Below are 15,589 nucleotides of genomic sequence, written 5' to 3'. Positions count from 1 at the left end.
TTTTAGACCGAAACGAGTTAAATCTGAACACATCGGTTTTACAAGTGTCCCTGTGACACGCGTCAAAACTTTTTCTCTTATAACTGCGCGAAAAGCATGTATTGTTGCTTAATACACCGAAACAAGCTGTTTTAGACCGAAACGAGCTAAATCACAACACACCGGTTTAACAAGTGTTCCTCTGATACGCGTCAAAACTTTTTTCTCTTATAACTGCGCGAAAAGCTTGTATTCGTGCTTAGTCTAACGAAACAAGCTGTTTTAGACCGAAACGAGGTAAATCTGAACACATCGGTTTTACGAGTGTCCCTGTGACATGCATTTAAAACTTTTTGTCTTATAACTACGCGAAAAGCATGTATTCCTGCTTATTACAACGAAACAAGCTGTTTTAGACGGAAACGGGCTAAATCTGAACACATCGGTTTTACGAGTGTCCCTGTGACATGCATTTAAAACTTTTTCTCTTATAACTGCGCGAAAAGCATGTATTCTTGGTTAATACAGCGAAACAAGCTGTGTTAGACCGAAACGAGCTAAATCACAACACATCGGTTTTACAAGTGTTCCTCTGATACGCGTCAAAACTTTTTCTCTTATAACTGCGCGAAAAGCATGTATTCGTGCTTAATACAACGAAACAAGCTGTTTTAGACCAAAACGAGCTAGATCTGAACACATCGGTTTTCCAAGTGTCCATGTCATACGCGTCAAAACTTTTTCTCTTATAACTGCGCGAAAAGCATGTATTCGTGCTTAATACAACGAAACAAGCTGTTTTAGTCGGAAAAGAGGTAAATCTGAACACATCGGTTTTACAAGTGTTCCTCTGATACGCGTCAAAACTTTTTCTCTTATAACTGCGCGAAAAGCATGTATTCGTGCTTAATACAACGAATCAAGCTGTTTTAGACCGAAACGAGCTAAATCTGAACACGTCGGTTTTACACGTGTCCCTGTGACACGCGTCAAAACTTTTTCTCTTATAACTGCGCGAAAAGCACGTATGCTTGCCTAATACAGCGAAACAAGCTGTTTTAGACCGAAACGAGCTAAATCACAACACATCGGTTTTACAAGTGTTCCTCTGATACGCGTCAAAACTTTTTTCTCTTATAACTGCGCGAAAAGCATGTATTGTTGCTTAATACACCGAAACAAGCTGTTTTAAACCGAAACGAGCTAAATCACAACACATCGGTATTACAAGTGTTCCATGTGATACTCGTCAAAACTTTTTCTCTAATAACTGCGCGAAAAGCATGTATTCTTGCTTAATACAGCGAAACAAGCTGTTTTAGACCGAAACGAGCTAAATCGCAACACATCGGTTTTACAAGTGTTCCTCTGATACGCGTCAAAACTTTTTCTCTTATAACTGCGCGAAAAGCATATATTCTTGCCTAATACAACGAAACAAGCTGTTTTAGACCGAAACGAGCCAAATCACAACACATCGGTATTACAAGTGTTCCGCGTGATACTCGTCAAAACTTTTTCTCTAATAACTGCGCGAAAAGCATGTATTCTTGCTTAATACAGCGAAACAAGCTGTTTTAGACCGAAACGAGCTAAATCGCAACACATCGGTTTTACAAGTGTTCCTCTGATACGCGTCAAAACTTTTTCTCTTATAACTGTGCGAAAAGCATGTATTCGTGCTTAATACAACGACACAAGCTGTTTTAGCCGAAACGAGCTAAATCTGACCACATCGGTTTTAAATGTGTCCATTTGATACGCGTCAAAACTTTTTCTCTTATAACTGCGCGAAAAGGATGTATTCTTGCTTAATACAGCGAAACAAGCTGTTTTAGACCGAAACGAGGTAAATCTGAACACATCGGTTTTACAAGTGTCTCTGTGACATGCCTTTAAAACTTTTTCTCTTATACCTGCGCGAAAAGCATGTATTCGGGCTTAATACAACGAAACAAGCTGTTTTAGACCGAAACGAGCTAAATCTGAACACATCGGTTTTACAAGTGTCCCTGTGAAACGCGTCAAAACTTTTTATCTTATAACTGCACGAAAAGCATGTATTCTTGCTTAAACAGCGAAAACAAGCTGTTTTAGACCGAAACGAGCTAAATCACAAAACATCGGTTTTACAAGTGTTCCTCTGATACGCGTCAAAACGTTTTCTCTTATAACTGCGCGATAAGCATGTATTCGTGCTTAATACAACGAAACAAGCTGTTTTAGACCGAAACGAGCTAAATCTGAACACATCGGTTTTACAAGTGTCCCTCTGATACGCGTCAAAACTTTTTCTCTTATAACTGCGCGAAAAGCATGTATTCTTGCTTAATACAACGAAACAAGCTGTTTTAGACCGAAACGAGCTAAATCACGACACATCGGTTTTACAAGTGTTCCTCTGATACGCGTCTAAACTTTTTCTCTTATAACTGAGCGAAAAGCATGTATTCGTGCTTAATACGACGAAACAAGCTGTTTTAGACCGAAACGAGTTAAATCTGAACACATCGGTTTTACAAGTGTCCCTGTGACACGCGTCAAAACTTTTTCTCTTATAACTGCGCGAAAAGCATGTATTGTTGCTTAATACACCGAAACAAGCTGTTTTAGACCGAAACGAGCTAAATCACAACACACCGGTTTTACAAGTGTTCCTCTGATACGCGTCAAAACTTTTTTCTCTTATAACTGCGCGAAAAGCTTGTATTCGTGCTTAGTCTAACGAAACAAGCTGTTTTAGACCGAAACGAGGTAAATCTGAACACATCGGTTTTACGAGTGTCCCTGTGACATGCATTTAAAACTTTTTCTCTTATAACTACGCGAAAAGCATGTATTCCTGCTTATTACAACGAAACAAGCTGTTTTAGACGGAAACGGGCTAAATCTGAACACATCGGTTTTACGAGTGTCCCTGTGACATGCATTTAAAACTTTTTCTCTTATAACTGCGCGAAAAGCATGTATTCTTGGTTAATACAGCGAAACAAGCTGTGTTAGACCGAAACGAGCTAAATCACAACACATCGGTTTTACAAGTGTTCCTCTGATACGCGTCAAAACTTTTTCTCTTATAACTGCGCGAAAAGCATGTATTCGTGCTTAATACAGCGAAACAAGCTGTTTTAGACCAAAACGAGCTAGATCTGAACACATCGGTTTTCCAAGTGTCCATGTGATACGCGTCAAAACTTTTTCTCTTATAACTGCGCGAAAAGCATGTATTCGTGCTTAATACAACGAAACAAGCTGTTTTAGTCCGAAAAGAGGTAAATCTGAACACATCGGTTTTACAAGTGTTCCTCTGATACGCGTCAAAACTTTTTCTCTTATAACTGCGCGAAAAGCATGTATTCGTGCTTAATACAACGAATCAAGCTGTTTTAGACCGAAACGAGCTAAATCTGAACACGTCGGTTTTACACGTGTCCCTGTGACACGCGTCAAAACTTTTTCTCTTATAACTGCGCGAAAAGCACGTATTCTTGCCTAATACAGCGAAACAAGCTGTTTTAGACCGAAACGAGCTAAATCACAACACATCGGTTTTACAAGTGTTCCTCTGATACGCGTCAAAACTTTTTTCTCTTATAACTGCGCGAAAAGCATGTATTGTTGCTTAATACACCGAAACAAGCTGTTTTAGACCGAAACGAGCTAAATCACAACACATCGGTTTTACAAGTGTCCCTGTGACACGCCTTTAAAACTTTTTCTCTTATAACTGCGCGAAAAGCATGTATTCGTGCTTAATACAACGAAACAAGCTGTTTTAGACCGAGATGAGCTAAATCTGAACACATCAGTTTTACAAGTGTCCCTCTAATACGCGTCAAAACTTTTTCTTCTCTAACTGCGCGAAAAGCATGTATTCATGCTTAAAACAACGAAACAAGCTGTTTTATACCAAAACGAGCTGTATCTGAACACATCGGTTATACAAGTATTCACGTGATATTCGTCAAAACTTTTTCTCTTATAACTGCGCGAAAAGCATGTATTCGTGCTTAATACAACGAAACAAGCTGTTTTAGACCGAGATGAGCTAAATCTGAACATATCGGTTTTACAAGTATCCACGTGATACTCGTCAAAACTTTTTCTCTTATAACTGCGCGAAAAGCATGTATTCTTGCTTAATACAACGAATCAAGCTGTTTTAGACCGAAACGAGCTGAATCACAACACATCGGTTTTACAAGTGTTCCTCTGATACGCGTCAAAACTTTTTTCTCTTATAACTGCGCGAAAAGCATGTATTCTTGCTTAATACAGCGAAACAAGCTGTTTTAGACCGAAAGGAGCTAAATCACAACACATCGGTTTTACACAAGTGTTCCTCTGATACGCGTCTAAACTTTTTCTCTTATAACTGCGCGAAAAGCATGTATTCGTGCTTAATACGACCAAACAAGCTGTTTTAGACCGAAACGAGCTAAATCTGAACACATCGGTTTTACAAGTGTCCCTGTGACACGCGTCAAAACTTTTTCTCTTATAACTGCGCGAAAAGCATGTATTCTTGCTTAATACAGCGAAACAAGCTGTTTTAGACCGAAACGAGTTAAATCACCACACACCGGTTTTACAAGTGTTCCTCTGATACGCGTCAAAACGTTTTTCTCTTATAACTGCGCGAAAAGCATGTATTCGTGCTTAGTCCAACGAAACAAGCTGTTTAAGACCGAAACGATGTAAATCTGAACACATCGGTTTTACGAGTGTCCCTGTGACACGCGTCAAAACTTTTCCTCTTATTACTGCGCGAAAAGCACGTATTCTTGCTTAATAATACGAAACAAGCTGTTTTATACCGAAAAGAGCTAATTCACCACACATCGGTTTTACAAGTGTTCCTCTGATACGCGTCAAAACTTTTTCTCTTATAACTGCGCGAAAAGCATGTTTTCGTGCTTAATACAACGAAACAAGCTGTTTTAGACCGAGATGAGTTAAATCTGAACACATCAGTTTTAAAAGTGTCCCTCTAATACGCGTCAAAACTTTTTCTTCTATAACTGCGCGAAAAGCATGTATTCGTGCTTAAAACAACGAAACAAGCTGTTTTATACCAAAACGAGCTGTATCTGAACACATCGGTTTTAAAAGTATCCACGTGATACTCGTCAGAACTTTTTTTCTTATAACTGCGCGAAAAGCATGTATTCGTGCTTAATACAACGAATCAAGCTGTTTTAGACCGAAACGAACTAAATCTGAACACGTCGGTTTTACACGTGTCCCTGTGACACGCGTCAAAACTTTTTCTCTTATAACTGCGCGAAAAGCACGTATTCTTGCTTAATACAGCGAAACAAGCTGTTTTAGACCGAAACGAGCTAAATCACAACACATCGGTTTTAAAAGTATCCACGTGATACTCGTGAAAACTTTTTCTCTTATAACTGCGCGAAAAGCACGTATTCTTGCCTAATACAGCGAAACAAGCTGTTTTAGACCGAAACGAGCTAAATCACAACACATCGGTTTTACAAGTGTTCCTCTGATACGCGTCAAAACTTTTTTCTCTTATAACTGCGCGAAAAGCATGTATTGTTGCTTAATACACCGAAACAAGCTGTTTTAGACCGAAACGAGCTAAATCACAACACATCGGTTTTACAAGTGTCCCTGTGACACGCCTTTAAAACTTTTTCTCTTATAACTGCGCGAAAAGCATGTATTCGTGCTTAATACAACGAAACAAGCTGTTTTAGACCGAGATGAGCTAAATCTGAACACATCAGTTTTACAAGTGTCCCTCTAATACGCGTCAAAACTTTTTCTTCTCTAACTGCGCGAAAAGCATGTATTCTTGCTTAAAACAACGAAACAAGCTGTTTTATACCAAAACGAGCTGTATCTGAACACATCGGTTATACAAGTATTCACGTGATATTCGTCAAAACTTTTTCTCTTATAACTGCGCGAAAAGCATGTATTCGTGCTTAATACAACGAAACAAGCTGTTTTATACCGAGATGAGCTAAATCTGAACATATCGGTTTTACAAGTATCCACGTGATACTCGTCAAAACTTTTTCTCTTATAACTGCGCGAAAAGCATGTATTCGTGCTTAATACAACGAGTCAAGCTGTTTTAGACCGAAACGAGCTGAATCACAACACATCGGTTTTACAAGTGTTCCTCTGATACGCGTCAAAACTTTTTTCTCTTATAACTGCGCGAAAAGCATGTATTCTTGCTTAATACAGCGAAACAAGCTGTTTTAGACCGAAAGGAGCTAAATCACAACACATCGGTTTTACAAAAGTGTTCCTCTGATACGCGTCTAAACTTTTTCTCTTATAACTGCGCGAAAAGCATGTATTCTTGCTTATTACAACGAAACAAGCTGTTTTAGACCGAAACGAGCTAAATCACAACACATCGGTTTTACAAGTGTTCCTCTGATACGCGTCTAAACTTTTTCTCTTATAACTGAGCGAAAAGCATGTATTCGTGCTTAATACGACGAAACAAGCTGTTTTAGACCGAAACGAGTTAAATCTGAACACATCGGTTTTACAAGTGTCCCTGTGACACGCGTCAAAACTTTTTCTCTTATAACTGCGCGAAAAGCATGTATTGTTGCTTAATACACCGAAACAAGCTGTTTTAGACCGAAACGAGCTAAATCACAACACATCGGTTTTACAAGTCTCCCTGTGACACGCGTCAAAACTTTTTCTCTTATAACTGCGCGAAAAGCACGTATGCTTGCCTAATACAGCGAAACAAGCTGTTTTAGACCGAAACGAGCTAAATCACAACACATCGGTTTTACAAGTGTTCCTCTGATACGCGTCAAAACTTTTTTCTCTTATAACTGCGCGAAAAGCATGTATTGTTGCTTAATACACCGAAACAAGCTGTTTTAAACCGAAACGAGCTAAATCACAACACATCGGTATTACAAGTGTTCCATGTGATACTCGTCAAAACTTTTTCTCTAATAACTGCGCGAAAAGCATGTATTCTTGCTTAATACAGCGAAACAAGCTGTTTTAGACCGAAACGAGCTAAATCGCAACACATCGGTTTTACAAGTGTTCCTCTGATACGCGTCAAAACTTTTTCTCTTATAACTGTGCGAAAAGCATGTATTCGTGCTTAATACAACGACACAAGCTGTTTTAGCCGAAACGAGCTAAATCTGACCACATCGGTTTTAAATGTGTCCATGTGATACGCGTCAAAACTTTTTCTCTTATAACTGCGCGAAAAGGATGTATTCTTGCTTAATACAGCGAAACAAGCTGTTTTAGACCGAAACGAGGTAAATCTGAACACATCGGTTTTACAAGTGTCCCTGTGACATGCCTTTAAAACTTTTTCTCTTATACCTGCGCGAAAAGCATGTATTCGGGCTTAATACAACGAAACAAGCTGTTTTAGACCGAAACGAGCTAAATCTGAACACATCGGTTTTACAAGTGTCCCTGTGAAACGCGTCAAAACTTTTTATCTTATAACTGCACGAAAAGCATGTATTCTTGCTTAATACAGCGAAAACAAGCTGTTTTAGACCGAAACGAGCTAAATCACAAAACATCGGTTTTACAAGTGTTCCTCTGATACGCGTCAAAACGTTTTCTCTTATAACTGCGCGATAAGCATGTATTCGTGCTTAATACAACGAAACAAGCTGTTTTAGACCGAAACGAGCTAAATCTGAACACATCGGTTTTACAAGTGTCCCTCTGATACGCGTCAAAACTTTTTCTCTTATAACTGCGCGAAAAGCATGTATTCTTGCTTAATACAACGAAACAAGCTGTTTTAGACCGAAACGAGCTAAATCACGACACATCGGTTTTACAAGTGTTCCTCTGATACGCGTCTAAACTTTTTCTCTTATAACTGAGCGAAAAGCATGTATTCGTGCTTAATACGACGAAACAAGCTGTTTTAGACCGAAACGAGTTAAATCTGAACACATCGGTTTTACAAGTGTCCCTGTGACACGCGTCAAAACTTTTTCTCTTATAACTGCGCGAAAAGCATGTATTGTTGCTTAATACACCGAAACAAGCTGTTTTAGACCGAAACGAGCTAAATCACAACACACCGGTTTTACAAGTGTTCCTCTGATACGCGTCAAAACTTTTTTCTCTTATAACTGCGCGAAAAGCTTGTATTCGTGCTTAGTCTAACGAAACAAGCTGTTTTAGACCGAAACGAGGTAAATCTGAACACATCGGTTTTACAAGTGTCCCTGTGACACGCGTCAAAACTTTTTCTCTTATAACTGCGCGAAAAGCATGTATTCTTGCTTAATACAGCGAAACAAGCTGTTTTAGACCGAAACGAGTTAAATCACAACACACCGGTTTTACAAGTGTTCCTCTGATACGCGTCAAAACTTTTTTCTCTTATAACTGCGCGAAAAGCATGTATTCGTGCTTAGTCCAACGAAACAAGCTGTTTAAGACCGAAACGATGTAAATCTGAACACATCGGTTTTACGAGTGTCCCTGTGACACGCGTCAAAACTTTTTCTCTTATTACTGCGCGAAAAGCACGTATTCTTGCTTAATAATACGAAACAAGCTGTTTTATACCGAAAAGAGCTAATTCACCACACATCGGTTTTACAAGTGTTCCTCTGATACGAGTCAAAACTTTTTCTCTTATAACTGCGCGAAAAGCATGTATTCGTGCTTAATACAACGAAACAAGCTGTTTTAGACCGAGATGAGTTAAATCTGAACAACCAGTTTTAAAAGTGTCCCTCTAATACGCGTCAAAACTTTTTCTTCTATAACTGCGCGAAAAGCATGTATTCGTGCTTAAAATAACGAAACAAGCTGTTTTATACCAAAACGAGCTGTATCTGAACACACCGGTTTTAAAAGCATCCACGTGATACTCGTCAAAACTTTTTTTCTTATAACTGCGCGAAAAGCATGTATTCGTGCTTAATACAACGAATCAAGTTGTTTTAGACCGAAAAGAGGTAAATCTGAACACATCGGTTTTACAAGTGTTCCTCTGATACGCGTCAAAACGTTTTCTCCTATAACTGCGCGAAAAGCATGTATTCTTGCTTAATACAACGAAACAAGCTGTTTTAGACCGAAACGAGCCAAATCACTACACAAATCATATTAAAAGTGTTCCACGTGATACTCGTCAAAACTTTTTCTCTAATAACTGCGCGAAAAGCATGTATTCTTGCTTAATACAGCGGAACAAGCTGTTTTAGACCGAAACGAGCTAAATCGCAACACATCGGTTTTACAAGTGTTCCTCTGATACGCGTCAAAAGTTTTTCTCTTATAACTGCGCGAAAAGCATGTATTCGTGCTTAATACAACGAAACAAGCTGTTTTAGACCGAAACGAGCAAAATCTGAACACATCGGTTTTAAATGTGTCCATGTGATACGCGTCAAAACTTTTTCTCTTATAACTGCGCGAAAAGGATGTATTCTTGCTTAATACAGCGAAACAAGCTGTTTTAGACCGAAACGAGGTAAATCTGAACACATCGGTTTTACAAGTGTCCCTGTGACATGCCTTTAACACTTTTTCTCTTATACCTGCGCGAAAAGCATGTATTCGGGCTTAATACAACGAAACAAGCTGTTTTAGACCGAAACGAGCTAAATCTGAACACATCGGTTTTACAAGTGTCCCTGTGAAACGCGTCAAAACTTTTTATCTAATAACTGCGCGAAAAGCATGTATTCTTGCTTAATACAGCGAAACAAGCTGTTTTAGACCGAAACGAGCTAAATCACAAAACATCGGTTTTACAAGTGCTCCTCTGATACGCGTCAAAACGTTTTCTCTTATAACTGCGCGAAAAGCATGTATTCGTGCTTAAAACAACGAAACAAGCTGTTTTAGACCGAAACGAGCTAAATCTGAACACATCGGTTTTACAAGTGTCCCTCTGATACGCGTCAAAACTTTTTCTCTTATAACTGCGCGAAAAGCATGTATTCTTGCTTAATACAACGAAACAAGCTGTTTTAGACCGAAACGAGCTAAATCACAACACATCGGTTTTACAAGTGTTCCTCTGATACGCGTCTAAACTTTTTCTCTTATAACTGAGCGAAAAGCATGTATTCGTGCTTAATACGACGAAACAAGCTGTTTTAGACCGAAACGAGATAAATCTGAACACATCGGTTTTACAAGTGTCCCTGTGACACGCGTCAAAACTTTTTCTCTTATAACTGCGCGAAAAGCATGTATTGTTGCTTAATACACCGAAACAAGCTGTTTTAGACCGAAACGAGCTAAATCACAACACATCGGTTTTACAAGTGTCCCTGTGACACGCCTTTAAAACTTTTTCTAACTGCGCGAAAAGCATGTATTCGTGCTTAATACAACGAAACAAGCTGTTTTAGTCCGAAAAGAGGTAAATCTGAACACATCGGTTTTACAAGTGTTCCTCTGATACGCGTCAAAACGTTTTCTCTTATAACTGCGCGAAAAGCATATATTCTTGCTTAATACAACGAAACAAGCTGTTTTAGACCGAAACGAGCCAAATCACAACACATCGGTATTACAAGTGTTCCGCGTGATACTCTTCAAAACTTTTTCTCTAATAACTGCGCGAAAAGCATGTATTCTTGCTTAATACAGCGAAACAAGCTGTTTTAGACCGAAACGAGCTAAATCGCAACACATCGGTTTTACAAGTGTTCCTCTGATACGCGTCAAAACTTTTTCTCTTATAACTGTGCGAAAAGCATGTATTCGTGCTTAATACAACGACACAAGCTGTTTTAGCCGAAACGAGCTAAATCTGACCACATCGGTTTTAAATGTGTCCATGTGATACGCGTCAAAACTTTTTCTCTTATGACTGCGCGAAAAGGATGTATTCTTGCTTAATACAGCGAAACAAGCTGTTTTAGACCGAAACGAGGTAAATCTGAACACATCGGTTTTACAAGTGTCCCTGTGACATGCCTTTAAAACTTTTTCTCTTATACCTGCGCGAAAAGCATGTATTCGGGCTTAATACAACGAAACAAGCTCTTTTAGACCGAAACGAGCTAAATCTTAACACATCGATTTTACAAGTGTCCCTGTGAAACGCGTCAAAACTTTTTATCTTATAACTGCACGAAAAGCATGTATTCTTGCTTAATACAGCGAAAACAAGCTGTTTTAGAACGAAACGAGCTAAATCACAAAACATCGGTTTTACAAGTGTTCCTCTGATACGCGTCAAAACGTTTTCTCTTATAACTGCGCGATAAGCATGTATTCGTGCTTAATACAACGAAACAAGCTGTTTTAGACCGAAACGAGCTAAATCTGAACACATCGGTTTTACAAGTGTCCCTCTGATACGCGTCAAAACTTTTTCTCTTATAACTGCGCGAAAAGCATGTATTCTTGCTTAATACAACGAAACAAGCTGTTTTAGACCGAAACGAGCTAAATCACGACACATCGGTTTTACAAGTGTTCCTCTGATACGCGTCTAAACTTTTTCTCTTATAACTGAGCGAAAAGCATGTATTCGTGCTTAATACGACGAAACAAGCTGTTTTAGACCGAAACGAGTTAAATCTGAACACATCGGTTTTACAAGTGTCCCTGTGACACGCGTCAAAACTTTTTCTCTTATAACTGCGCGAAAAGCATGTATTGTTGCTTAATACACCGAAACAAGCTGTTTTAGACCGAAACGAGCTAAATCACAACACACCGGTTTTACAAGTGTTCCTCTGATACGCGTCAAAACTTTTTTCTCTTATAACTGCGCGAAAAGCTTGTATTCGTGCTTAGTCTAACGAAACAAGCTGTTTTAGACCGAAACGAGGTAAATCTGAACACATCGGTTTTACGAGTGTCCCTGTGACATGCATTTAAAACTTTTTCTCTTATAACTACGCGAAAAGCATGTATTCCTGCTTATTACAACGAAACAAGCTGTTTTAGACGGAAACGGGCTAAATCTGAACACATCGGTTTTACGAGTGTCCCTGTGACATGCATTTAAAACTTTTTCTCTTATAACTGCGCGAAAAGCATGTATTCTTGGTTAATACAGCGAAACAAGCTGTGTTAGACCGAAACGAGCTAAATCACAACACATCGGTTTTACAAGTGTTCCTCTGATACGCGTCAAAACTTTTTCTCTTATAACTGCGCGAAAAGCATGTATTCGTGCTTAATACAACGAAACAAGCTGTTTTAGACCAAAACGAGCTAGATCTGAACACATCGGTTTTCCAAGTGTCCATGTGATACGCGTCAAAACTTTTTCTCTTATAACTGCGCGAAAAGCATGTATTCGTGCTTAATACAACGAAACAAGCTGTTTTAGTCCGAAAAGAGGTAAATCTGAACACATCGGTTTTACAAGTGTTCCTCTGATACGCGTCAAAACTTTTTCTCTTATAACTGCGCGAAAAGCATGTATTCGTGCTTAATACAACGAATCAAGCTGTTTTAGACCGAAACGAGCTAAATCTGAACACGTCGGTTTTACACGTGTCCCTGTGACACGCGTCAAAACTTTTTCTCTTATAACTGCGCGAAAAGCACGTATTCTTGCCTAATACAGCGAAACAAGCTGTTTTAGACCGAAACGAGCTAAATCACAACACATCGGTTTTACAAGTGTTCCTCTGATACGCGTCAAAACTTTTTTCTCTTATAACTGCGCGAAAAGCATGTATTGTTGCTTAATACACCGAAACAAGCTGTTTTAGACCGAAACGAGCTAAATCACAACACATCGGTTTTACAAGTGTCCCTGTGACACGCCTTTAAAACTTTTTCTCTTATAACTGCGCGAAAAGCATGTATTCGTGCTTAATACAACGAAACAAGCTGTTTTAGTCCGAAAAGAGGTAAATCTGAACACATCGGTTTTACAAGTGTTCCTCTGATACGCGTCAAAACGTTTTCTCTTATAACTGCGCGAAAAGCATATATTCTTGCTTAATACAACGAAACAAGCTGTTTTAGACCGAAACGAGCCAAATCACAACACATCGGTATTACAAGTGTTCCTCTGATACGCGTCAAAACTTTTTCTCTTATAACTGTGCGAAAAGCATGTATTCGTGCTTAATACAACGACACAAGCTGTTTTAGCCGAAACGAGCTAAATCTGACCACATCGGTTTTAAATGTGTCCATGTGATACGCGTCAAAACTTTTTCTCTTATAACTGCGCGAAAAGCATGTATTCTTGCTTAATACAGCGAAACAAGCTGTTTTAGACCGAAACGAGCTAAATCGCAACACATCGGTTTTACAAGTGTTCCTCTGATACGCGTCAAAACTTTTTCTCTTATAACTGTGCGAAAAGCATGTATTCGTGCTTAATACAACGACACAAGCTGTTTTAGCCGAAACGAGCTAAATCTGACCACATCGGTTTTAAATGTGTCCATGTGATACGCGTCAAAACTTTTTCTCTTATAACTGCGCGAAAAGCATGTATTGTTGCTTAATACACCGAAACAAGCTGTTTTAGACCGAAACGAGCTAAATCACAACACATCGGTTTTACAAGTGTCCCTGTGACACGCCTTTAAAACTTTTTCTCTTATAACTGCGCGAAAAGCATGTATTCGTGCTTAATACAACGAAACAAGCTGTTTTAGTCCGAAAAGAGGTAAATCTGAACACATCGGTTTTACAAGTGTTCCTCTGATACGCGTCAAAACGTTTTCTCTAATAACTGCGCGAAAAGCATGTATTCTTGCTTAATACAGCGAAACAAGCTGTTTTAGACCGAAACGAGCTAAATCGCAACACATCGGTTTTACAAGTGTTCCTCTGATACGCGTCAAAACTTTTTCTCTTATAACTGTGCGAAAAGCATGTATTCGTGCTTAATACAACGACACAAGCTGTTTTAGCCGAAACGAGCTAAATCTGACCACATCGGTTTTAAATGTGTCCATGTGATACGCGTCAAAACTTTTTCTCTTATAACTGCGCGAAAAGGATGTATTCTTGCTTAATACAGCGAAACAAGCTGTTTTAGACCGAAACGAGGTAAATCTGAACACATCGGTTTTACAAGTGTCTCTGTGACATGCCTTTAAAACTTTTTCTCTTATACCTGCGCGAAAAGCATGTATTCGGGCTTAATACAACGAAACAAGCTGTTTTAGACCGAAACGAGCTAAATCTGAACACATCGGTTTTACAAGTGTCCCTGTGAAACGCGTCAAAACTTTTTATCTTATAACTGCACGAAAAGCATGTATTCTTGCTTAATACAGCGAAAACAAGCTGTTTTAGACCGAAACGAGCTAAATCACAAAACATCGGTTTTACAAGTGTTCCTCTGATACGCGTCAAAAAGTTTTCTCTTATAACTGCGCGATAAGCATGTATTCGTGCTTAATACAACGAAACAAGCTGTTTTAGACCGAAACGAGCTAAATCTGAACACATCGGTTTTACAAGTGTCCCTCTGATACGCGTCAAAACTTTTTCTCTTATAACTGCGCGAAAAGCATGTATTCTTGCTTAATACAACGAAACAAGCTGTTTTAGACCGAAACGAGCTAAATCACGACACATCGGTTTTACAAGTGTTCCTCTAATACGCGTCTAAACTTTTTCTCTTATAACTGAGCGAAAAGCATGTATTCGTGCTTAATACGACGAAACAAGCTGTTTTAGACCGAAACGAGTTAAATCTGAACACATCGGTTTTACAAGTGTCCCTGTGACACGCGTCAAAACTTTTTCTCTTATAACTGCGCGAAAAGCATGTATTGTTGCTTAATACACCGAAACAAGCTGTTTTAGACCGAAACGAGCTAAATCACAACACACCGGTTTTACAAGTGTTCCTCTGATACGCGTCAAAACTTTTTTCTCTTATAACTGCGCGAAAAGCTTGTATTCGTGCTTAGTCTAACGAAACAAGCTGTTTTAGACCGAAACGAGGTAAATCTGAACACATCGGTTTTACGAGTGTCCCTGTGACATGCATTTAAAACTTTTTCTCTTATAACTACGCGAAAAGCATGTATTCCTGCTTATTACAACGAAACAAGCTGTTTTAGACGGAAACGGGCTAAATCTGAACACATCGGTTTTACGAGTGTCCCTGTGACATGCATTTAAAACTTTTTCTCTTATAACTGCGCGAAAAGCATGTATTCTTGGTTAATACAGCGAAACAAGCTGTGTTAGACCGAAACGAGCTAAATCACAACACATCGGTTTTACAAGTGTTCCTCTGATACGCGTCAAAACTTTTTCTCTTATAACTGCGCGAAAAGCATGTATTCGTGCCTAATACAGCGAAACAAGCTGTTTTAGACCAAAACGAGCTAGATCTGAACACATCGGTTTTCCAAGTGTCCATGTGATACGCGTCAAAACTTTTTCTCTTATAACTGCGCGAAAAGCATGTATTCGTGCTTAATACAACGAAACAAGCTGTTTTAGTCCGAAAAGAGGTAAATCTGAACACATCGGTTTTACAAGTGTTCCTCTGATACGCGTCAAAACTTTTTCTCTTATATCTGCGCGAAAAGCATGTATTCGTGCTTAATACAACGAATCAAGCTGTTTTAGACCGAAACGAGCTAAATCTGAACACGTCGGTTTTACACGTGTCCCTGTGACACGCGTCAAAACTTTTTCT

The sequence above is a fragment of the Amblyomma americanum genome, chromosome 8 (genome assembly GCF_052857255.1).
Source record: "Amblyomma americanum isolate KBUSLIRL-KWMA chromosome 8, ASM5285725v1, whole genome shotgun sequence".
In the NCBI taxonomy this organism is placed as follows: Eukaryota; Metazoa; Arthropoda; class Arachnida; order Ixodida; family Ixodidae; genus Amblyomma; species Amblyomma americanum.
The sequence above is the reverse complement of the archived record's forward strand: the minus strand, read 5'-3'. Positions refer to the sequence as shown.